Consider the following 22,824-nt stretch of genomic DNA (forward strand, 5'->3'; position numbering starts at 1 on the left):
ACCAATAAAATAGTGGCGGACGGACTTCTGAGGATTCTCTCCTCCATAAAAGCAATGAGAACATTGGCAAGGATGGTCAGAAACAGCCTTTTTCAGAACTCTGGAAATTAACCAAAGGCGTATAGTAATTCCAGCAGAGTTTACTTAAGAAAACTGGCTGGATCTCAGTGAGAACAGTGAGCTTTGTGGAGTTTTAACTTGCTCTATTTTCTAGGTCCTTCCACCAGCTCGGGAGTCACCTTGAGAACCAGCATCCTGACATCCACCACAGGTGGGCAGGGCTGGAGCTCCTTCCAAGTCCATTTTTGGAGAATTGGCATTATTTGTCCTGTCTGGTGGTTTCCTGGAAGATCCCATTGTCAAGGCTATCTATTTTTCCTGAATGAGAGTTGAGCCAGTGTGAATAGCCTTTTCCTTGGGGGCATTTGTTGAAAACAATCAGAGGCAACCGTTGAACATTCCACTGTCCAAGGGGGTAGGTAACCTTGAAACAAACAATGCACTGGCCAAACAGCTTAAAAGGAAAAACTGGAGAAAGGGCTATCCACAGAAGGCTTTGCAAAGCTCCCACATATTTGGGAATCTAAAAGACCATGAGTATGCATAAAACTGTGCCCACAGATATTTGCATACTCAGTAAAGATTTGAGGATGTCCTAAGCTTCCACCTCTGCCTAATGTTGAGGCTCTGAACAAGCAAGAAAATAAAAACTAAGGTAGATTTGTTAACTGTCTGCCTCAGTGTTGAAGGTGTGCCCCCAAACACATACAGAACTTATTGCAAAGACTGAAATACTTATTTGGTCCTGATATCAAAGGAAATCTCTGTGCAATCATTAGATGACCTTAAGAGATTCTAGCAGATATTTCAGGAGCCACACACAACGAAGACAGGTTTTACAGAATTAGCTAAGAAAATTGACTAAACAAGCAATAACAATAAATAGCAATAGCAAGAAGCCCAGGAGAGGGAGAAGAATCTGATTTGCAGCATTGTCAAATCTTGTTATTTTAAATGCCCAGTTTCCAACAACAAAATTGTGAGACATGCAAAGAAATAAGATAGTATGTTCCATACACAGGAAAAAAAAAATCAGTCTAAACTACCACTGAGGAATTCCAGACATTGGGTTAACTAGACAAAGACTTTAGTTTTTATTACTGAAGTTTGCTTATTTACTTATTTACTCATTTATTCATTCATTTTAGTAATCTCTACACCCAACGTGGGGCTCAAACTCATGACCCTGAGATCAAGAGTAGCAAGTTCTTCTGACCAAGCCAGCCAGGTGTCCCTAGACAAAGACTTTATATCAGCTGTTTTAAACAGCTCATTCACAAATGAGTTGTCAAACAGCTCATTCACAAATGAGTTGTCAAAATGTCTAAAAAAATTAAAAAAGAGGGGCACTTGGGTGGCTCAGTGGGTTAAAGCCTCTGCCTTTGGCTCGGGTCATGATCCCAGGGTCTTGGGATCGAGCCCCGCATCGGGCTCTCTGCTCCGCAGGGAGCCTGCTTCCTCCTCTCTCTCTGCGTGCTTCTCTGCCTACTTGTGATCTCTGTCTGTCAAATAAATAAATAAAATATTTAAAAAAAAAAAAACTAAAAAGAAGTAGGAGAATGAGTTCTCACCAGAGACTACCAACAAAGAAGTAAAGACCATAAAAAAGAACCAAGAGAAATTCTGGAGTTGAAAAGTAAAATAACTGAGAAATTCACCTTTGGGGCTCAACAGCAAATTTGAGCAGGAAGAAGAAATCAACCAATGACCTTGAAGATAGGCCAACTGAGATGATCTAGTCTCAGAAACAGAAAGAAAAGGGAAAAAAGGCAGGAAGAGTACTTAAAGAACTCACATTCAAAAAGTTCGCAAATCTGATGAAAAACATTAACATGTACATTCAAGAAGGATACACATTCTTCTCAAGCTCACATAAAACGTTCTCCAGGATCAACAACATGGTAGGTCATAAGCATCAGTACATTTGGAAGGATTTACATCACGTGAAGGATGTCTTACAACCACTCTGTAATGGAAAGAACTTAAAAAAGCAGTAACAGGGGGCACCTGGGTGGCTCAGTGGGTTAAGCTTCTGCCTTCGCCTCAGGTCATGATCTCAGGGTCCTGGGATCGTGTTCCGCATGGGGCTCTCTGCTCAGCGGGGAGCCTGCTTCCCCCTGTCTCTCTGCCTACCTCTCTGCCTACTTGTGATCTGTCTGTCAAATAAATAAATAAAATCTTTAAAAAAAAATCAGTAACAGAAGAAAAACTGGAAGTTCAAAAATATGTGGAAATTAAGGAACACACCACTAATAACCAGTAGGTCAAAAAAGAAATCACAAGGGAAATTAGAAAATACTTTGAAATTAATGAAAATGAAAACACCACATACAAGAACTTATGAGATGTAGGAAAAACAGTGCATAGAAATTTATAGTTATAAATGATCATATTAAAGAAGAGGAAAGGTTTTAAATCAATGACATAATCTTCCTCCTTAAGAAACAAAAAAAGAGCAAATTAAGCCCAAAGAAAGCAGAGGAAAAGAAATAACCAAGATTAAAGTGGAATAAAATGGAAAATTTTTAAAAAAGAGAATCAATGAAACCAAAAGTTGGTTCTTTAAAAAGATCAATGAGGGATGCCTGGGTGGCTCAGTTCGTTACGTGTCTGCCTTTGGATCAGGTCATGATCTCCAGATCTTGAAATCAAGCCCCAGGATGGGCTCTCTGTTCCTCGGGGAGTCTGTTTCACCCTCTCTCTCCATCCCTCCCTCCCTCATTCTCTCTCAATAAATAAAATCTTTAAAAAGATAAAATTGATGAAATTGACAAACTCTTAGCTAGACTATGACAAAAAAGAGAGCAGACTCAAATTATTAAAATCAGGAATGAAAGAGGTGATGGTTATATGCCTCATAGAAATTAAAAGAATTATTAAAGAAATACTATGAACAATAGTATGCCAACAAATTACATAACCTAGGGGCGCCTGGGTGGCTCAGTGGATTAAGCCGCTGCCTTCGGCTCAGGTCATGATCTCAGGGTCCTGGGATCGAGCCCCGCATCGGGCTCTCTGCTCCGCGGGGAGCATGCTTCCTCCTCTCTCTGCCTGCCTCTCTGCCTACTTGTGATCTCTCTCTCTGTCAAATAAATAAAAATCTTTTTAAAAAAAAAAAAAAAAAAAAAATTACATAACCTAGGTGAAACAGACAAAAATCTTACGAAGACAGAAACACCAAACCTGGATAAAAAAGAAAAAAAATATCCAATAAGACTTATAACAAGAGATTGACATAGTAGACAAAAAGCCAAACAAAACAAACAAACAAAAATTTCCCTTAAAGGAAGGCCAGGACCATATTTCTCCCAAATGTTTTTTTTCTTTTCTACCAAATGTTTATAAAAGAATTAGCATGAATCTGTCACAACTCTTCCAAAAGGTATTAGAGAACGGAACTATCTTTGCATTCACTCCATGAAGCCGGTATTATCCTGATAACAAAGCCAAACATCAAGAGAATGGAAACAGAGACCAATATCCCTTATGAATATAGATACAGAAATCTTCAACAAAGTTCTGGCAAGCTGAATTAAGCAAACATGTAAAAAGGATTATGTACCATGACCAAGTGGGATTTATCCCAGGAATGCAGGTTTGGTTTGAATATGAAATTTAATCAATCCAGTATACCATGTCAATAGAATAAAGGAAAAAAAAAAAAACCCAACCCTGCACAATCACGTCCACTGAGGCAAAAAGAAAAGGCAGATATTTAACAAACTCCAACACCTTTTCAAAACACTCAACAAACTAGGAAGAGAAGAGAATTTCTTCATCTCAGTAAAGGGCATCTTTAAAAGCCTCAGCTAACATCATAGTTAATGGTGGAAGACTGAAAGCTTTCAACACGATGAAGATGTCTGCTCTGATCATTTCCATTAACAGTGTACTGCAGGTGTTAACCAGAGCACTAGGCAAGAAAAAGAAGTCATTCGGCTTGGAAAGAGAAAGTAAAACTATCCCTATTTGTACATGGCATGATCTCATAGAGAGAACATTTAAAAAATCCACACACCAAAAAAACTATTACAGTAAATGAATTTAGCAAAGTTGCAAGATATAAGATCAATATATAAAAAAAGGTTGTATTTCTATATGCTAACAATGAACGATCCATTACGAAATTAAATTTCTTAATTTCAAATGAAATTAAGAAAACCAGTTCCATTTACGACAGCAGCAAACAAAACAAAACAAAAACCTTAGGAATAAATGTAACAAAAGCATAAGATTTATATGCTGAAAGCTACCAAACAATATTGAAGGAAATTTAAGAAGCCTAAATAAATGGGAAGATCCCTGTTAAATCCTGCCGACCTTTTTTTTTAAATAGAAATCGACCAGCTGTTTCTAATACTTACATGGAAATGAAAGAGACCTAGAATAGTCAAACTAATCTTGGAAGAAGAACAAAGTTGGAGGGCTTACCTGCCCTGATTTTAAAATTTACTACAGAGCTATAAGCCATCAAGAGAGTATGCTACTGGCATAAGGATTTATAAATCAATGGAAGAGAATTTTGAGTCTAGAAATAAACTCATCCATTAAAAATGAATTGATATTTAAAAAGGGTGTCCAGGGGTGCCTGGGTGGCTCAATGCGTTAAGCCTCTGCCTTCGACTCAGGTCATGGTCTCAGGTTCCTGGGGTCGAGCTTGGGTCATGATCTCAGGATCCTGGGATTGAGCCCTACACTGGGCTCTCTGCTGGGTGGGGAGCCTGCTTCCCCTTCTCTCTCTGCCTGCCTCTCTGCCTACTTGTGATCTGTCAAATAAATAAATAATAAATTAAAAAAGGCCACATGTTATGTGATTTTGCTTACATGAAATGTCTAGAATAGGCAAATCCAACAGAGAGAGAAAGACCAATGGCTGTGGAGGGGGATGGCGGGATTGTTCATGGGTGTGGGGTTTCTGGGGTGTATAAATGAAAATTTTCTGGAATCAGAAGCCTGGGTGTTGAAGTCGGTTAAGAGTCTGACTCTGGGTCTCAGCTCAGGTCGTGATCTCAGGGTTGTGAGATTGAGCCGGGAGTCGGACTCTGAGCTCAGTACAGAGTCTGTTTGGAATTGTCTCTCCCTCTCCCTCTGCCCCTCCCGCTCGTGCATGCACGCATGCTCTCTCCCTAAAAAATAAATCTTAAAAAAAAGAAAAACTTTCTGGAAGTATATAGTGGTGATGGTTGAACAACTTTGTAAATATTCTAAAAACCACTGAACTAGACACTTCAAAAGGGTGAATTTCATGATCTATGAATTATATCTCAATAAAAAAAACTGCAAAGTAGGCTGGCAGGAGCTGTTTTAGCTCTGTACATCTGGGCTTGAATCTTCCTAAATCATTAAAAGCGTATTTACTAAGAAAAAAAAAAAAAACAGCCTGCTTGTAATAATGAACCAACAGACTATGGTTAGCTCAAAAATCAGCAAATCCATTCATGTATTCATCCTAGAAACTTCATCAGAAAGACATCTGTCTTCCCAGATCTTTCTCTACATACCTTTCTGTGCCTTGTAATCCTTGCATAAAGAGCAAAAGGGTTTCCTGCTTGATTGTCCAAAATTCCTGGCTCTTCCCTTGTCTGCGCATACCCCACGTCATCTAGGCTGCGGGGGCTCTCCACAATTGACCTAAAACTCCATATATGTGGGAAGAATCCACTTCGGGGAATTGCAACCCTGAACACTTAAATTCCCGGGAGCATCTTGGGTGATATATACAAACGCCACAGCAGGAAGATCATCTTCTTATTTTCAGACACAAACTTGTGTTGTTTCTGTCTGGTACGGGTTTCACATCTGGTTTGGGCATCTCCCCGGGATCGGGCCCCTCCCAGCTGGCAAGCCTCAGGGCGCACTGTTGTTCTCCATGAAACAGTGCTCCATCAGACCTGTGTTGCTGCTGTGTTGTTCAACCACTGGATGCCATCCTTTAATGGACTGTGAGAGCAATTAAGCGGATGGCAACCAGCATTTCTTTAAAAGAAGCAAATAGCAGAGTTATGGTATATAGTAAGAATGAAATATCATCCTAAGATACTCCTGTTATATTTAACAGATATCTGTGTGTAAATTAGCTATTGCCACAGATCATGGTCAAAATAGGGCTCATGCTATGCCCCCCCACTCCCGTATCTGCAGCCTCCCCATTGTTCTGACTCTTCCGGAAAGCTTTTCCTCATTAACTCAGTCCATGGTGATCTCTTTCTTCTGTAACTGCTTTGAATTGTGAGAGTATTTAGGAACTATTGAAACCAGCAAAGCTGACCTATGGCTTCACTCCCCAAGTCCCCCACCTACACATTCTGGGACAGGGTGCCAATGCAGCTGCTGACAGCTTTCGGGCACCTTCCGCACTCGTCTGGAGCATATGATTAGCGTAGGTGACACGCTGTTCTATTTGCTAACGGCCTGCACTGTGTAATTCCGCACTTTATTTACTGTTTTGTTCCCTGACAGCTGGGTAGGCGAAATGCAATGATTAAAGGCCAGAGACCAGACAGGCAGCGAGCAAAGCTCTGGCATCTGACACGGGGGTCCGATCCTGCTGGGTAATTCATCAGCTATGGGTCACAGGGCAAGCAGCCCCCCAAACCTCTTTTTCTTACCTTAGAATGGGGGTCATGATAGCAAACTGGGGGCTTGGGGACCAGACGCTCTCAGTGCACACGTCATTACTATTTGGGCAACTAATATGGAGCCAGTTCCAGATACTTCAGGGAGCTATCAGACCATGGCTTTCGATGTTGGCTTGGGTGGTACAGTCCCGTGGATGAGTGTTGAAGCCAGAATTTGAGCTGCTCATAGGCAGGGACCTGCTAGATCCTTACATGCTTATGCCCTCAGCAAAGCCCCAGTACATGTGAAATGAATGGGAGGCCAAGGACAAGGACAAGAATAGGGAAAGGCCATCAGAAATAAAAACGAATTTAAAAATATCTCACATAGCAGGAGCGAGAATTCCCATTTGAAAGCCTATTCCCAGGAGAGGATTTCTCTAGATCATGCTGATGAAATGAGAAATTTCCTGAACTTCTCCAAGGGAATAGAACACATCATGAGGACATGTTGCTGGAGTAGAAACAGAGAACCCAGTCGCACCTGCCTGGGGAAAGGAGGTGCCAATGTCCTGGAACCACCTCCCTAGGTCTTGCCGGGTGGCTGGGCATGGGAGTTCAGATTCGGTGAGATTCCTGAGACAACTGTGGCAGTGATCCCAATCACGGGGCTATTTTCTGCCAGCCACGTTTGTGCCCTGCCTATGACTGACCCAGGGGTGGTTCCAATCGCACTGAGTTATCACAGTCTGTTTCTCAAGACACTGAACTTGGGACTGACGACAATGAACATGGCGGGAATTGTGAAGTGAGGATAGGACAGACAGAAGAAGCAAGTCTGAGGGGCAAAGGTTTGCACAGGGATGAGGAAGAGGACAGGGAGAGAGGGGGTCAGGCTGACCTTGTGTTTCCTAGCTCTGCTTTGTCCTGAGACCCACCTGCACCAACTCCAGGAAACACCTGTGTACCTTTCTCATAAAATCTCCTTTCCTGCTCAATGGAGCCCTAGCTCACTTGTTACTTGCAACGGAAGTGTCCTAAGCAATAGAGTTACGAAGACAGGAACCACCCCACCGGAGGAGGGGCTTTTCTTCCTGCCCAGAAGCATCTCGCTCCCTGTTTTAATTCTGTGCTCACCACACAACCTCCTGCCTCAGGATGTGGTCTCCTGACCTGTCCACCAGGCTGGGCCCCAGCCTTATCTGCCAAGTGAGAGGATGAGACTAGATCATTGATTCTGGGTTCTGACTATCCACATCACCTGGGGTGCAGGCAGGGGTGGGTGCGGTTGCTAACGGATTCCTGAGTCAAGATTCTTGAATGCCTCCGAGTTCTAATACATATTATCTTACCAAACCCACATGTAGTGTGTTGTAAGAAGCATCTAGCGTTGATTTTAATTAGGTATAGTAAGATACACAAAAGCAATTATCATGAAAAGAAGTTTCGTAGTCACAGATCCCTAGAAACAAGGGGCAAGGTATGTCATGCTAAATCACAGGGAGAAGCGCGAGGGTTGGTCAGGAGGCAGGAGCAGCAGGAGGAAATCATGGGCAGGAGCCTTTATTGTGATTTCCATGGGAAAAGACAAGGCACAGCAGGAAGGCTTCAGATTGGCTAGTGTGAGTCATTTCAGCAGGCTCTGCAGTGTAGAGGCCATCTCTAGTTATCTGGTACTTGACCTTAAGGTGATGGGGGCAGAGGAAAACTGCCTCCTGCAGTGGGAGAGGCAGACAGAGGAGGTGGCTCAGAGTACTGGCATCTGGACTGGTTAGTCTGCTTTGGTTGGGTTGTGCTCCTGGATGAGTAGTTGGTGATCTCTAAAACTTGGCAAGTCTGAGCACTTCTGGGTTGTACCGGGCATGCACTTCTCATTCTGGCCAACATTCACTGCTCTACCTGTAAGAGAAAGCTAATGTTCCTTTCGGGAACCAACCCTCCATCCCGCATCAGTCTACATGGTTTGGAGGGCTGACTCCACCTCCTAGCTCTTCGGGTGTGAGTCAAGCGTGACTAATCATGTATCCCGTAAATACTTGGTGTGTGCCTACTCTGGGCTAGGCACTAATCTAGGTACTGGCACTCCAACAGTGAACAACCCTGGCCACTAGGAGGTTTACATAGGTTTGAGGCTGGGCGCATGACTAGAGTGTCAACCCTGGGGATTTTGCTGGTAATATCTTCCTCTAATATCCATTGTCCCTTTCTTATTAGAGGAACCTTATTTTGCTTGCAATAGTCCTTTTTCCAGCTAAAAATCTTAATTTCCTAGGCTTCCTTGCAGGTAGGAGTGGTCACAGCTCTCACAAAGAGACCTAATTGGAAGTCTATATGGTGGAACTTCCAGGAAGGTGAATATTTTTGTGATAAGAGACAAGCTTTAGGAGACACTGGGCAGCTCAGATCATGACCCTTGGGTCCTGGAATTGAGCTCTGTGTTGGGCTCCCTGCTCATTGGGGAGCCTGTTCTCCCTCTCCCTCCCCGCTGCCCCTTCACTCCCTACTCATGCTCCTTCTCTTGCTCTCTCAAATACATGAAATCTTTAAAAAGAGGCAAGCTTTAGTGACCTGTGTCTCTCGCCCTTTGTCCTTTCTCTCTGTTCCTGGCTGGAACACAGGCACACCAGAGGAGCAGGACCAACTGGCAACCTTGAAGACAAAAGCCACCCACTAAGGATGGAGGAACAGAAATGGATCCTGGGCGAAGGAGAGAGCTGCAAGACTCCCTAATTTCAGGACTTCTTAGGAGGTAACAAAAAAATTCCTCGAAGCAAATGTTCTGTCACTTGAATTTTCTGTCCCATGCAGCTTAATTCAATCCTTAACTCAGAGGCACCAGTTGTGCTTTGAATTAACCCAATGGGACGGAAGTCTGGACGGCTGGTGGCCATCTTTGCAAGCCGTGCAAGGATAAAGCCAGCCCAGGGAAAGCACAGCTGAGAGACGGTATCTTGTAACCACTGGAGCCCCATGTTCAACTCTGCCTGAAGGTAGATTCTCCTAGGGAACTTGCCACCGTGGGCTTTTCTGGGCTTAAACCAGCCTGAAGTGGGTTTCTCTAACATTAAAAGAGTATGGACTGGGCCACCTGGTTGACTCAGTCAGTTGAGCGTCCGACTCTTGATTTTGGCTCAGGTCACAATCTCAGGGTCAAGGGATTGAGCCCCGCATCAGGGTCCATGCTGGGTGTGGAGCCTAAGATTCTTTCTTCCTCTCTCTCTGCTGCTCCCACCCCCACGGCATGCATGTGCCCTCTTAAAAAAAAAAAAAAAAGTCTGGGCTAACTCATGGGTGAAAGGAGTTTGGGGGTGGGTGGGTAGCAACAGGGGTCATGGGACAGTGTCTACACCTAAAGATGTCTCTCCCACCACCAGGAGTCCCTGGTGGCCCCCACTGCCTTTCCTTCAAGTGTAATGTCAGGGACATCTGAGAGATGCTCCCCGTGGACTCCAGCTGATTTACAAACACAAGCAAGAGAGGGGCTGTGTCATTTGTCACTCAGCTCTCAGGTTTTCCTTTTGAATTCAGTAGAAAATTACAATATAATGATGTGAAAAAAAAAACTTTAAAACCAACGGTAACAAAACAGATGGCTAATCCTACTGGAGGCAAAAATTAAGAATGGATGCAGTTGTTGATGGAAAACTACAAACAAATGAATTGAGACAGTGTACTAGGCACTCCACCTAAGGGAGTGGTTAATTCGTGGGATGTGGGGCTGTGGGGCTGTGTCACTGTGTGATCAAGATATATACATGAACCCTGGAACGAGGAGTGTCTTCAAGATCTAGGGACTATAGCTCTAGACCAATGGTCCTCAAATGTGAGTTTGAATCTGAATTCCCTGAGGAGCTCATTGGGTGCCACTCTCCCCACCTCCAGAGCTAATGGTTTGGCTGGTCTGGAATGGGAGCCCAAGAATTTCCATTTCTAACCAGATTCTACATGCTGCTGCTTGTGCTCGGACCACACTTTGGGCAGCACCCCTTCTGGTCAGTTCTATATTTAAAAGCAAGTGAGATACAATTAACATTAAAAATTCACCCACTTAAATGGATAATTAGTGGGTTTTCATATATTACAAAGCTGTGTAGCTAATCATTGCTATGTAATTCCTACGTGCTTTTCATCACTTCCAAAAGAAAACCTGTTCCCATGAGCAAGTCTTCCCCATTCCCCTCCTCTCTCAAACTCTGGCAACCACTAAGCTGTAGGTAGCAGATTTACCTATTTTAGACATTCCATATAAATGGGATTATAGTACATAGGCTTCTGCATCTGCCTTTCACTTACGTATGTTTTCAAAGTTCATCCATGTGGCAGCAAAGGGCAGTATTTCCTTCCTTTGTATGGAAGAATAATGTTGCATTATATGGATACACCCACCAGTTTGCTTCCCTGTTCATCGCTCCATGGGATTTTGGATTGTGCCTACTTCTTGGCTATAATTGAGGCTATGAACATTCATGTGTGAGTTTTCGGGTGGACATAGGTTTTCATTTCTCCTAGGCATATAGCTAGGGGTGGAATTGCTGCCTCATAAAGTGACTCTACATTTAACTCTTTGAGGAACCGACAGACTGTTTCCCAAGAAGCATACCATTTTACATTTCCAACAGCAACATTTGAAGTTTCCAAGAGGTCCAAATCCTCACCAATACATCGCTGTCTCTTTCAAATCGAGCCATTCTAGTGAAGTGGTATCTCACTGTGGTTTTGATTTGCATTTTCCTGATGACTAATACTGTTAAGGATCTTCTAACATGGACTTACTACTCGTATATCTTCTTTAGATGGTCTATTCAAATTTTCTGCCCATTTTTAAAATTAATTAGTCTTTTCAGTGTTGAGTTCCAAGAGTTCTGTATGTATTCAGGAGAACTAGATCCTTATCAGAAACACAATTTACAAATGGTTCATTTCATTTTATGAGTTGTCTTCTCACATTTGATGTCCTATAAATCATAAATGTTTTAATGAAGTGCAATTTATATTTTCCTTCCGGCTACTTATGATTTTGTTATATTTAAGACTCCATGGTCTAATCCAAACTCATGAATATGTTTCCTCTAAGAGTTTCACATTTTTAGCTACTACCTTTAGGTCTCTGTCTTGTATTGAATTATCTTTTGTATATGGTGTGAGTTTGGGATCCAGATTTTTTTTTTTTAATGTGGCAATCATTTTCCTAGCACCATTCGTTGAAAAGTCTATTCTTTCCCCCATCAAATGTTCTTGGTATTCTTGTCAAAAATTATTTGACCTTAAGTGTATGGGTATACATGAAAAGTCTCAAAGTCTATTCCATTGATCCATAACTTCTACCAGTCTTGATTACATCTTTGTAGTAGGTTTAAAACTCAGGAAGTGTGAGTCCTTCCTCTTTGTTCTTTCTCAAGATTGCTTTGGCTATTCGGGACCTCCCACATTTCCATATGTATTAGAATTAGCCCATCAATTCTAAAAAAAAAAAAAAAAAAAGCTAGTGATGATTTTGATTGCTGAGAATCTGAAGATCAATTTGGGGACTTGTGTCATTTAAAAGGTTTTTATGTCTTCCTATCCATATACATGGGATGACTTTCCATTTAGATCTTTACTATCTTTCAATATTTTGTAGCATTCAGTGTGCACATCTCATACTCCCTTTGTTAAAGTTATTCCTCGGTATTTTATTCTGTTTGATGCTATTATAAATGAAATTGTTTGATTTCATTTTCATGTTAATTGCTTATGTACCAAAATACAACTGAAATTTGTACATTGCTCTTATATCCTGCAAGGTTAGTCTTACAGTTTTTTGTGGATTCCTTAGAATTTTCTATACACAAGATAATATTTATACATTGTTTTATATTTCCTTTCCAATCTGGATGCTTTTATTTTTTTCTCGCCTGTTGGCCCTGCCTAGAGCCTCCAGCATGATGTTGAATAGAAGTGGTGAGAGCGACATCTTTGTCCTGTTCCTGGTCTGAAGGGAAAAGCTTTCAGTCTTTTACTACAATGTAGGATATTAGGTCTTCACGCCCTTTATCACAATAAGGAAGTTTGCTTCTATTCCCAAGTTTGTTGTGGGGTTTTTCATCCAGAAACAGTGTTGGATTTTGTTAGGTGCTTCTTCTCTACTGAGATGATCATGTCATTTAATTAACAATGTGGCATTGTTTTTCATACGTTGAACCAACCCTGCATTCCCAGCGTAAGTTTCACTTGGTTAACTACATTTCATAAAGAGGAAAACAAAGTCCCATGAAAGTTAATGAACTGTGCCAAATCTCAGAGAAAATTAGAGGCAGAGCCACAGACTGCTTCCCCAGTTGTGGGGTGGGGAGGAGAGGAGGCTCCAGGCTGGCCTTTGTGGAGAGGCTGGGGGGAGGGGGGGCAGGGAAGGTTTGAGGAATGCAGGGGAAGGTGGAGCGTTTTCAAGGAGGGACTGATGACTGACTGATGACCTCACCATTACCCAACATTCCTGCCATGCCTCCCATCTTGGAGGTGATTTTCACACTTTCTGTTCTTCATGTCAACTTTTAGGGGACATTGTCCCTATTTTATAGGTAGGAAAACTGAGGTTTGATGGAATTCAGGGACTTAAACATCTCAGAAAGTGAGAGATGGTGCCAGGACTTGAAGGCGGGTCTTTAAAGTTTAAAAATCCTCAGTCCATAGTGCTGTATTGCGTGCCTGCCCTCTGAGTCCCATGATTTCAAGGCCTGTGGAAGTCCTTTTGCTACCTGCCACCTGGCAGAGGTGTCAACCATCCAACTAGGGCCTCCCACCCTTAGTGGGAGTCCTCTTGAGAAAGGGAATCATTGAAGTTTTCTTATTCCTTGGGGCAAACGAACTTCCGAATAATTTTTTTTTAGTACATGTTTGTTTTATCCTGAAATTTAGACTTATCATTAAATGGATTGCTTCCGAAAGGGCACAGCAGTTCCATGGTTAGCTGTAGCTAGATTGCCAAGTTCAAACCCCAGCTGTGGCTTATGCTACCTGTGTGAACTTGGGAAAGTACTGAGCCTCTCTGTATCTGTTTTCTCATCTGTAAAATGGGCGAGAACAATGGTTCCTGCCTTGTAGGAACTGAAATAAAACTGAAAATGAGCCAACACACATGACGTGTTTACGATAACACCTGGTGCACAGTAAACACTAAATGTTAACTATTGTTGATGTTAATGACATTAACATAAGTTAATGTCATTAACATCAACTTAACATCAAGTTAATGACATTAACTTCCACGTCACAGGGACTCTTGTCAAGCACTCGGTTGGGGGGTTTTACAGAGAACGGTCTCAGAGAGGTTAAGGCTGTGTGCCCAAAGTCACACAGCTAGGAACTGGCAGACCCAGAAGTCCAAAACCAAAGCCTCGTAAGGACCCGCTCCTGAATTCTGGGGGGTGGGTTTTGATCCTGAAAGCACTAGAGGGGTGAGCAGAGGCCCCATGGGAGCAGATGAGGTCAGGACTACAGTCATGCTGATGCCAGGCTGAGGCTTGGGAGGGAGGGGAAGAATGGAAGGGAAGATGAGAAAGCACACATTGGGCTTCAGCCAAGTCAGAGGCAGGCCCTGCTCAAGGCTGGCATGGGAATGCAGGCAGGGTTGGGCACACAGGGACTCAAGGCCCAGGGAGATGTACCTGGCAGTCTAGGGTAGAGGCCTGCAGGGTTCATGGGGTCCGTGGAAGGCCTTCTCCAAGGAAGAGGCCTTGGCTTGGTCTCCCCTCCCTCAGACACTCCGACACTGGCACAGTCAGCCACCACAGTTTGGCCGCGAGGACCCTATTCCTGCCCCCACCCCCACAGAAGCAGCTGCCTTTATGGGGAAGAAGGCACAGACCTGATCCGCAGATCAAGATCTCCCAGGCCATAGAGAAGTAGGGCTGAGCAACCTTGGCTGGTGCAGGTCCCTGGGTGAACCTAGCTCTGGGGATGATCCTATGTCCCCCACCGAACTCTGTGGAGGCTCCATGTCTAGCTCAGACCGGATGTAATGGGTCCCAAAGCTGGAAGGTCGTCTGGGGTTGGTGCGTCAATGCCCTCGTTCTGAAGACCCCAAGTTACAGCCAGCTCTGGGCCTCACTTCGGGGATCTCAGGGCATCCAGCAGAAAGAGTTGTTCTCCCGGCCACTTGTCACTGTGTGTCAGTGGGTGGACTGTCAGCCTCTCTGAGCCTCTTCTGTGAGATGGTGGGGAACCGCAACGCCCTCACCCACCTCCAGGAACTGTGGGGAGACCAAAGGAAAGCAGAAAGTACAGAGCTTACTGCCCGGCCTCTGAGGGCCTTGTCTGAATTTGGAGGCCCTGGGGAGCATGAAATTAGAGACCACTAATCCCAGAAATACCGAGAAATAACACTCAATGGCTCTCACCCCCGCCGGCATGCCCTCTAGCCTTACACATTCCTCAAACCCTACAATGACAGGGTGGGGTGGTTGGGTTCCTGCTGTCTGAAAACCACGCAGACCCAGCCACTGGCCTCCTCCCTCCCCTTCCTTCCTGCCACTCCTGGCATCCTAGAGCCCACATGCTAGCTTAGTGGAGGGCCCTCTCGGCCAAAGTCAACGGTGGCACCAAAGGACAGCACTTTGGAGCCGGGCAGACTTGGAGCCAGCCCCAGCCACGGCACCTACTCACCTGAGTCCCAGTTTCTTCATTTGGGAAATGGGGACCAACACCAGCTACTCAGCAGGTCATGCTGAGCCGGCCCTTGGCTCCCATGCCAACCTCCCTCTTCTGGTGCCTGTAGAAGGGTCTCCCAGGTTCCCTTGCAGCTCCAGGTCTGGACTCAAAAAAGCCCCCCTCAAATCTGAGAAGAATGGAGGTGGGGCGAGGTTGCCTTTCAGCTGTTCTAGGTGACTCCTATCTAGCAGGATCCCTGGATACTGGGATTTGCCACGGGGGGCCCAAGCCCAGGCACTAGCTGCGTGGATATCCAAAGGTCTGGCCATCATCCCTGTGCCCTGTTTGTGCCGCTGTGGGGGCTGAGACCCAGCTGTGGCAGCAGCCTCCTGGCCCCTGGATCACAGCTCTGACAGGGAGACCTGGAACTCATGGTTCCGTGGTGTCCTGGTCCACACTGCCCTGATTCTGATGTGGCAGCCGTGGAAGCAGGTGTGGTGGGGAGGCTCTGGGGTCGCTCCTGGTGCCCAGATAAATAAAGTGTCCTTCCCATGATCACATAAGGCACCTACATCTCTGTATCCTCGTTTTCCTGTGTCTCAGATGGGCTACACCCTGCATCTCCTGATAACGCGAGAGGCAGCAGTCATGGGTCCCACAAGGATGCAGGCGCACGTGTGCGCAGACGGTCCTGCCTCAGAGCTACCTTCTTAGGGACCACCAAAGCCACGTTAGCTAGCACAGTGAACGGACTGGGGCCAGCCACCTGGCCTCTGGGCGCATGGCATTCTCTCTTGCTCTCCAGACCCTGGAATTCAGATGCGGCACCAGCGAGCTAAGGTAGGGGGGTTGGGATGGTCATAGGCCACTCTGGGGTCCACGCGAGGCCACAGTCTGCCGTGTGGACTGACCGAATCTGCGAAAGCCAGTCTGACAGGCATCTGTGGAGAAATGAAGACAAGGACCAGGAGGAGTCCTGACACCCCCAGAAGCCCCACGTCCTGCCCCTGGAGGCCTCCAGCTGTTTCTGTGCCCTGGGATCCATGACACATCCCTATAGCCTTACTGTCCAAAAAAGGTCCCCCTGTATCTTGTGGGAACTTGTGTGGTCTTTGTGTTGCCAGCACGTGAAGAGGCTCTGGGACCCCGGAACAGGACAGGTCCGGGCCCCCTCACCCCCACACTCCCAGCATGCACCACGCTGGCCTGGCGGCAGGGACCCCACAGAGCAGCATCTGGGGTAGACGGCCTGGATGTTTGGTTCTTTCTGGTCCAGGCTGCCCCTTGGGAAAGCCCGTGCCCCCTCTCTGGGACCCGGCTTCCCACTCTGTAGAAGGAGGCAGCAGTCTTTAATTCCCACCCTCCCTTCCGATCCTAGTGTTTAGACACCATTTGTCACGAACCACAGGGACCTGGAAGAAAATGGCTTCCACTTAGATTAAAAAAAAAAAAAAAAAAAAAATTGAGCTTCTTTCTCCATTATGTTCTATTATGTTTTTTCTAAACCACCCATAGCCAGAAAGTGAAAATGATCCAAATGTCTAGCGACAGATGGGTATCCATACACGGGATTACTCAGCCACACAGAACGAGGTACTGACACAGGCTACCACACAGATAAAACTTGAAACGATCCTGAGGAAAAGCAGCCAGTCACAAAAGGCCACCTACGACACGATTCCATTCCTAGGAAATGTCCAGGCAGATAAACCGGAAGGGACAGAGCAGCGGTTGCCAGGAGATGGGGGGAGGTGGGGGGAGGGTTGGGGATGGTTGCTGGGGTGGGGGGAGGGTGGTAGAGAGAGGCTAAAGTTGATGGGACGGTTACTCAGCTCTGGGCATCTCCTAAAACCCACCCGTTGTATCCTTTAAAGGCGTGAGCACTAGGGCAAGTGAATTCTAGATCAACAACACTGTTACAGGGTAGGAATCGCGTGCGTGCCTAGCACGACGAGCAACGTGCGGAATTGCTGAATCACCCTATGACACACCAGAAACCAACACTGCGTATCAATTACACTGGAGTTAAAATGTAAAAAAAAGTTGTTACATTAAAAAAAACAAACAAAAATCCTCTGCCAGTGTTTGTTCTGATTGGGCTGTGAACCGACAGCTCAGCAAGGGCTCGGACGCTCCTTGAAATCCTGACTTTGACCTGCGGACCTTTTCTCTGGCGGCTTCAGAGACGAGGCGAGAACATGAGGCTTTCCACCCTGTAGAGCCGCACGCCTCTGGTGGCCTGAGACAGACCGGCATCGTGTCTGGACGGTCACATGTACACGAGCCCACGGCACCTGGTTTCTCCGCTGCATTCACAGATGGGCTTAGGGGCTCCAAGGCGAGAATGTGCCCACTTTCTAGGGCTTTGTAGAGTTTCTAGAGCTCTACTTTGACAAACGCTCTCATCCCACCTGGGACAGCCTGCTCTGGTACCACATAGAAGCAGGGAACATGGCCTGGTGTGGGGAGAATAAGCCTAAAAACATCCCCAGATCTCCAGGTTGCCTGTGCTGAATGTTACTCTGATAAAGAAAGAGAAGGTAGAGCCATGCCATCCAAGGCCCAAGGAGGGCACATGTGAGGTCCCCAACACTTTACGCCCCCCACATCGTTTGGCAGTCCACTGGCTGGACTACAGTGCTGGTCCCTGAGCACGTCTGCCGTGAGAACGATAGTGTGCAGATCGTGGTCTGCCCTGATGCCCTCGGCAGCTACACCTCTCTGTGCCTCAGTTCCTTCACATGGGAAATGGGGAACATGGCACCAGCCTTCTAGGGTGTCGTGTAGACTTGGTGGGTGACTACGGGCAAAGCCCCCTGCCTGGCCTGTAGTAGGTGATCGGTAAGTTTTACCTCCTGTGACTGTTCAAGCCCCTCCAAGGATGTAGACTTTGGAGAAACACACATTCATGCCAGTCTCTCCACTGACAGGAGCGGCACGGCCTCGCAGATCCCGGATGCATATACCTGAGGTCACCTGCCAGCTGTCGGACAGCCAGGGGGCTCATGGTCTGGGACTTCTCTCCCCAGTGGGCCAGCCTGTGATGGCGTTCAGAGCTCGGGGGGCACAGGAGGGGAGAGGGGCTCCCCCCACTTAATGGCCGTGTGACTCAGGAAGTCACTCAGCCTCTCAGGGCCTCAGTTTCTCTCTGCAAAATGGAGATAAAGATGATGCCTCGTCTGAAGGGTGCTGTGAGGAAAAATAAAATGCTCCATGCACACAGGCGGGACAGCACAGTGGTGAGCAGGGCTGCAGGCCCCGACCCCTCCCCACCTCCTAGGAGCTGTGTGACTGCGTGAGTGGCTCAGCGTCTCTGCCCTCTCCTTCCTCCTCTGTAGGATGGAGAACATCGTCCCTACCTCATGGGAGGATTCAATGAAAGCAAAAGCACGTAAAGCTCTTAGAACAGGGCATAGCACCTGGAAGTCCCCAGAGAGCCCTCCAAGGATTCCTGACTTTTCATTCGAGGCCTGACCTACAGCAAGTCCCCAGAGCCATCACGACAGTGGCAGACGGGAAGACCAGCATCCCTGTACATGATGGGATTCCCTTACACTTCGGGGGGCAGAAGAGAGGAGTCCCGTTGACCCCCTGGACTAGTCAACCCACAAATCAGCCACAAAACAACCTGCACTATGAGCTTTCCCTGGCCAGGCTGGGACTCGGGGTCTCCAGCTGACAACCTTGGAGCCGTTCCCTGGGGTTGCAGACCATAGTTTCCTTGGGAGAAAAAGCTTTTCCCCTCTTGCTTCTCCCCCAGGCAACAGCTGGCCTGGGGAAGCCTAATTACCAGCCTCCATGGCCCAGAGTGGGAAGAGCAGGCTGCACTGGGTGTCCAGCAGGCCAGGTGAGTGCCAGGGCCGGGCTGCTACTGAATGTCCCCGGGCTCCAGTCCACATCCCCGTGATCCTGCATGCAGGCGAGAGAGCCCTGGGGCCACAGGCTGGGGCCACCTCCTCCACCTGTCTGCTGTTTTGGAAAGGAAGACGAATCGTGACGTGCGTCCTGTAGTGACTTGCCTGCATTTATCCAGCACATCTGCAAGCTGGCCAAGGATGAGGACCATGGCTGTCCTGTTCCCACCCGCATCCCCAAAGCCCACAGTGGTCTCGTACCCAAGTAGTTCCTGAAAAGAGGGATCTTATTGGCAAAGTGCCCAGAGGTGGGTACCTGGCACACAGCAGGTGCTCCTGGACCCTCAGGATGACCACGGCTCCAGGCCTCCAGGGATCCTGGCCCCTGTGACTCTTCTTGAACATAGCTTGCGGTCCAAACAAGGGGAAAGGTGTGAAAAGCCAGATATAAGAGAAACCACGTGATTCAAGCCCATAATCTAAACAAGCATTTCCCGCACACCTACAATGTGTCCGTTGGTGTCCAGAGACGGTGGTTAAGTACCTTACAGACTACTTAGAGCAACCCTGGGGTGTAAGCACTGTTGTCCCCACTCTGGGGCTGAGGGACAGGTTCAGGGAGGCGAAGCAGCTTTCCCAGCGCTTCCTGCTGGGGAGAGGTAAAACCAAAACTTGAACTCAGGACTTCTGGACTCCAGAGCCTGCCTCCCAGGCTGCCCCCCGACCCCACAGAAGGACTGTGCACAGAACTGGCAGAAAGACTGGTTCCAAGCTGACCAGAGGAATGGCTCCTTCCCTCCTCCCATGCCCACCACTGTTACCACTTTCCTCATCCCTGGTGACTCCTTCCGGGGCCCAGCTTAGGGGACGGCTAGATCCCTCTGGCCCTAAAGTGCCTTCGGGGCCACTGGCCAGCTCCAGTCATCGCAAGGCCCCCACCAGAGAGGTGGTCCAGGGCCTGGTGCCAGACCCGCAGACTTCCTCACAGGTGCTGCATCCCCCCGTCTAAGTTCCTTTAAACCTCTGTCCATGCCAGCCTCACTTTTCCATGGCTGCCGTGCGGGTCTAAACGGGCTGCAGCCACAGGGCCCCCAGTCCTTAAAGGAGGTGAGCAGAGGGAAGAGGAGGAGGAAAGGGAAGTAACTTGTGGTTTCCAAGGGCAACACCTGGACACGCATCCGCAGGGACACAAAGGGAGAGGGAGCTTTCCACAGGGACGCAGGAAGCCGGGCCTGTTCCTGAGAGCAAGAGGCAGCAACCTCGGGGCGGAAGCTCCCAGCACTTGGCTCTGCTCTGAGCTGAGCCCTAGGGAACGTCCTGGAGCCTCTGGCTGGAGGAGGACGGTGGACCAGCTGTTGCAGGAAGCAGGGGGCTGCCAGGCAGGGTCGTGCTCTGGGCCGGAGGACTCACAGGTCCACAGAGCCTGGGAGCTCCCAGGCCCAGCCCTGGCAACGTAAGCAGCCTTTGAAGCCCCCCACCCCACCTCAGCCCCAGGAGCTGAGCCCCCCAGACAGAGTCGTGCAGGAAGCTAGACCCCATTTCCCACGGCCACTTGTCTGAGAAGTGCCAGGTCCCGGGACAAAACCCAGGGAGGGACGGCAGGCCTTGGGGTCCACCCCACCCAGTCGTGCCAAACTCAAGGGTGTGAGGAAACACAGAGGTGAGTGGTCCTTACACGTGGCTGCCCAGAAAGGCATGTCCCTTCTTTGGTTTCCCGCCAAGCCCTGGACAGCGGGCTGCACCCATACAAGGGTCCACACAAAGTGGCCGGGGCAGGGCGGTGCCTGGGGCCCCAGCAGGCCCCACACCCGCCAAGTGGGGACTCTGCCGTGCACCTTCTGGAACTGGAGAAGACAGCTCACAGCACGGGAACTCCTCCCCAGAAAGCTTGGCGGGGCCACGGCCGCCTCTCCCTCCACGTCCCAGCCCCCGCTGCATCTGGGCTCTGGCCCCTGAGGAACTGAAACCCCCAAGGAACCCGCTGCCCCGAGTCCCCATGCTCACCCTGTGTGGACGCGGGAGAGGAAGTGGGCTGCTGGTGTTACAATGAGCGGCTGCGGGGGATGCGGGGTCCGGACTCCAGGCCTGTGTCTGGACTGCTCATGAACACAGAAGTGAAAAATGCTAGGCCAGGCAGGGCCCCGTCCCGGCTCTTCAGACTTGGAGCAGGATCTGCTCTGGGGGACACAATGCCCTCCCGGGGTCTGGCTGCACAGGAGAAGGACACCCATTCTTTCAGGGGCCCAGATCTGGCCCAGGCGCCAAGCTCCCACCTAAATACCATGTGACTTTAGCCCACAAGACAAGCTACATGAGCATGACCTCGGCTCCCCAAAGTCTTCCAACAGGTGTGCTGACGTGTCAGGGATGTGTCCCACACAGCTCCCCTCGCCCCTCTGGTCGGCAGGGAGGTCCTGGCGGGGGTTGCTGAACCCCAGGGATGGGCCGCTCTGTGACGTCAGTGAGGAGAAAAATGTCACTTCCCGGTCTGCCCTTCATGTGAAAGAAAGCAGGGAGGTACTCACAGGGATCAGCAACTCCTAACCCAGCCAGTGCCCAGGAATCACCCAGAGAAGGTTAGAAAACGCTGATTCCTGTGTTCTGTGCCAGTCTTTGAAATGTCCGTGTTTCAGAACCAGACCCTGAATTTTGGGAGGTGCCAGGTAGCTGTAAGCAGAATGCCCCCGGAGACTTTGATCGAGGATACCCGAGGCGGCCCTGTGATCCCAAATGGAGCCTCTATATTCAGGATGAACCATGATGGCACAGTATCCCAGCACGGCTAGGCCCCCCGCCGTGGGGGCCGGAGTCTTCCCGTAACACGGGGATGAGGGCCTGGACATCCTCTCTCCCCACAGAGCCATCTCTTAAATTATATGCTCTGTGATCGATGTTAAACACAAAATTCTTTTCAGAAAAACATCAAGTTCTGGATTTGAAAATCTTGGAATTCTGCTCCCTCTCAGGATGGCAGGACACCGAGGAAAAACCCTGAGACTGGGGCCTTCATCTCCCACCTAGGACTCAAAGGCCCGCACAGAAAGCTGGTTCAAGAGGAAGGTACACTGTGTGTGTCTGGGGTTCCTCTTGCATCTGAACTCGCTGGACAGATACCTGCTAATCCCCTCCTGTGTGTCAGGCAGGAGCAAAAGAGACAAAGTTCCCTGCCCTATGTGGAGGTGACATTTTAGCTGGGGGAGACACACAAGGGAAAGAAAAATATATAAAGTATTTCATTCTGCCTGCCTCTCTGCCTACTTGTGATCCCTCTCATTCTCTGTCAAATAAATAAAGAAAATCTTAAAAAAAATAAAGGGGGGACATCTGGGTGACTCAGTGGGTTAAGCCTCTGCCTTCGGCTCAGGTCATAGTCTCAGGGTTCTGGGATCAAGGCCCGCATTGGGCTCTCTGCTCAGCAGAGAGCCTGCTTCCCCCCTCTCTCTCTGCCTACTTGTAATCTCTCTGTCAAATAAATAAAATCTTTTAAAAAAATATATCAAACAGGGTTGTCATGGAAAGCCACCCTGAGAAGGTGACATTTAAGCAGGGATCTGAAGCAGGGGAGGGAGCAAGCCCTATGGCCCACAGGGGAAAGTGCATTCCAGCAGCAGAAAAGTGCAAAGGTCCTGAGGCAGGGCATACAGGTGTGTTCTAAGGACAGGAAGGGGGCCAGTGTGGCTGGAGGAGAGGGTGCATGAAGGAGAAGAGCAGAGGTCACTGAGTTGAGG

The 22,824-nt window shown here is 47.9% G+C and overlaps 1 protein-coding gene across 3 annotated transcripts in view; it reads right to left on the bottom strand.

The window, feature by feature from the left end:
* Positions 1-22,824, bottom strand: part of SLC24A4 (solute carrier family 24 member 4) — a 165,605-nt gene that overhangs the window by 17,592 nt on the left and 125,189 nt on the right. The gene's annotated exons all lie outside the window — the stretch shown is intronic.

The sequence above is a fragment of the Meles meles genome, chromosome 6 (assembly GCF_922984935.1).
Source record: "Meles meles chromosome 6, mMelMel3.1 paternal haplotype, whole genome shotgun sequence".
In the NCBI taxonomy this organism is placed as follows: domain Eukaryota; kingdom Metazoa; phylum Chordata; class Mammalia; order Carnivora; family Mustelidae; genus Meles; species Meles meles.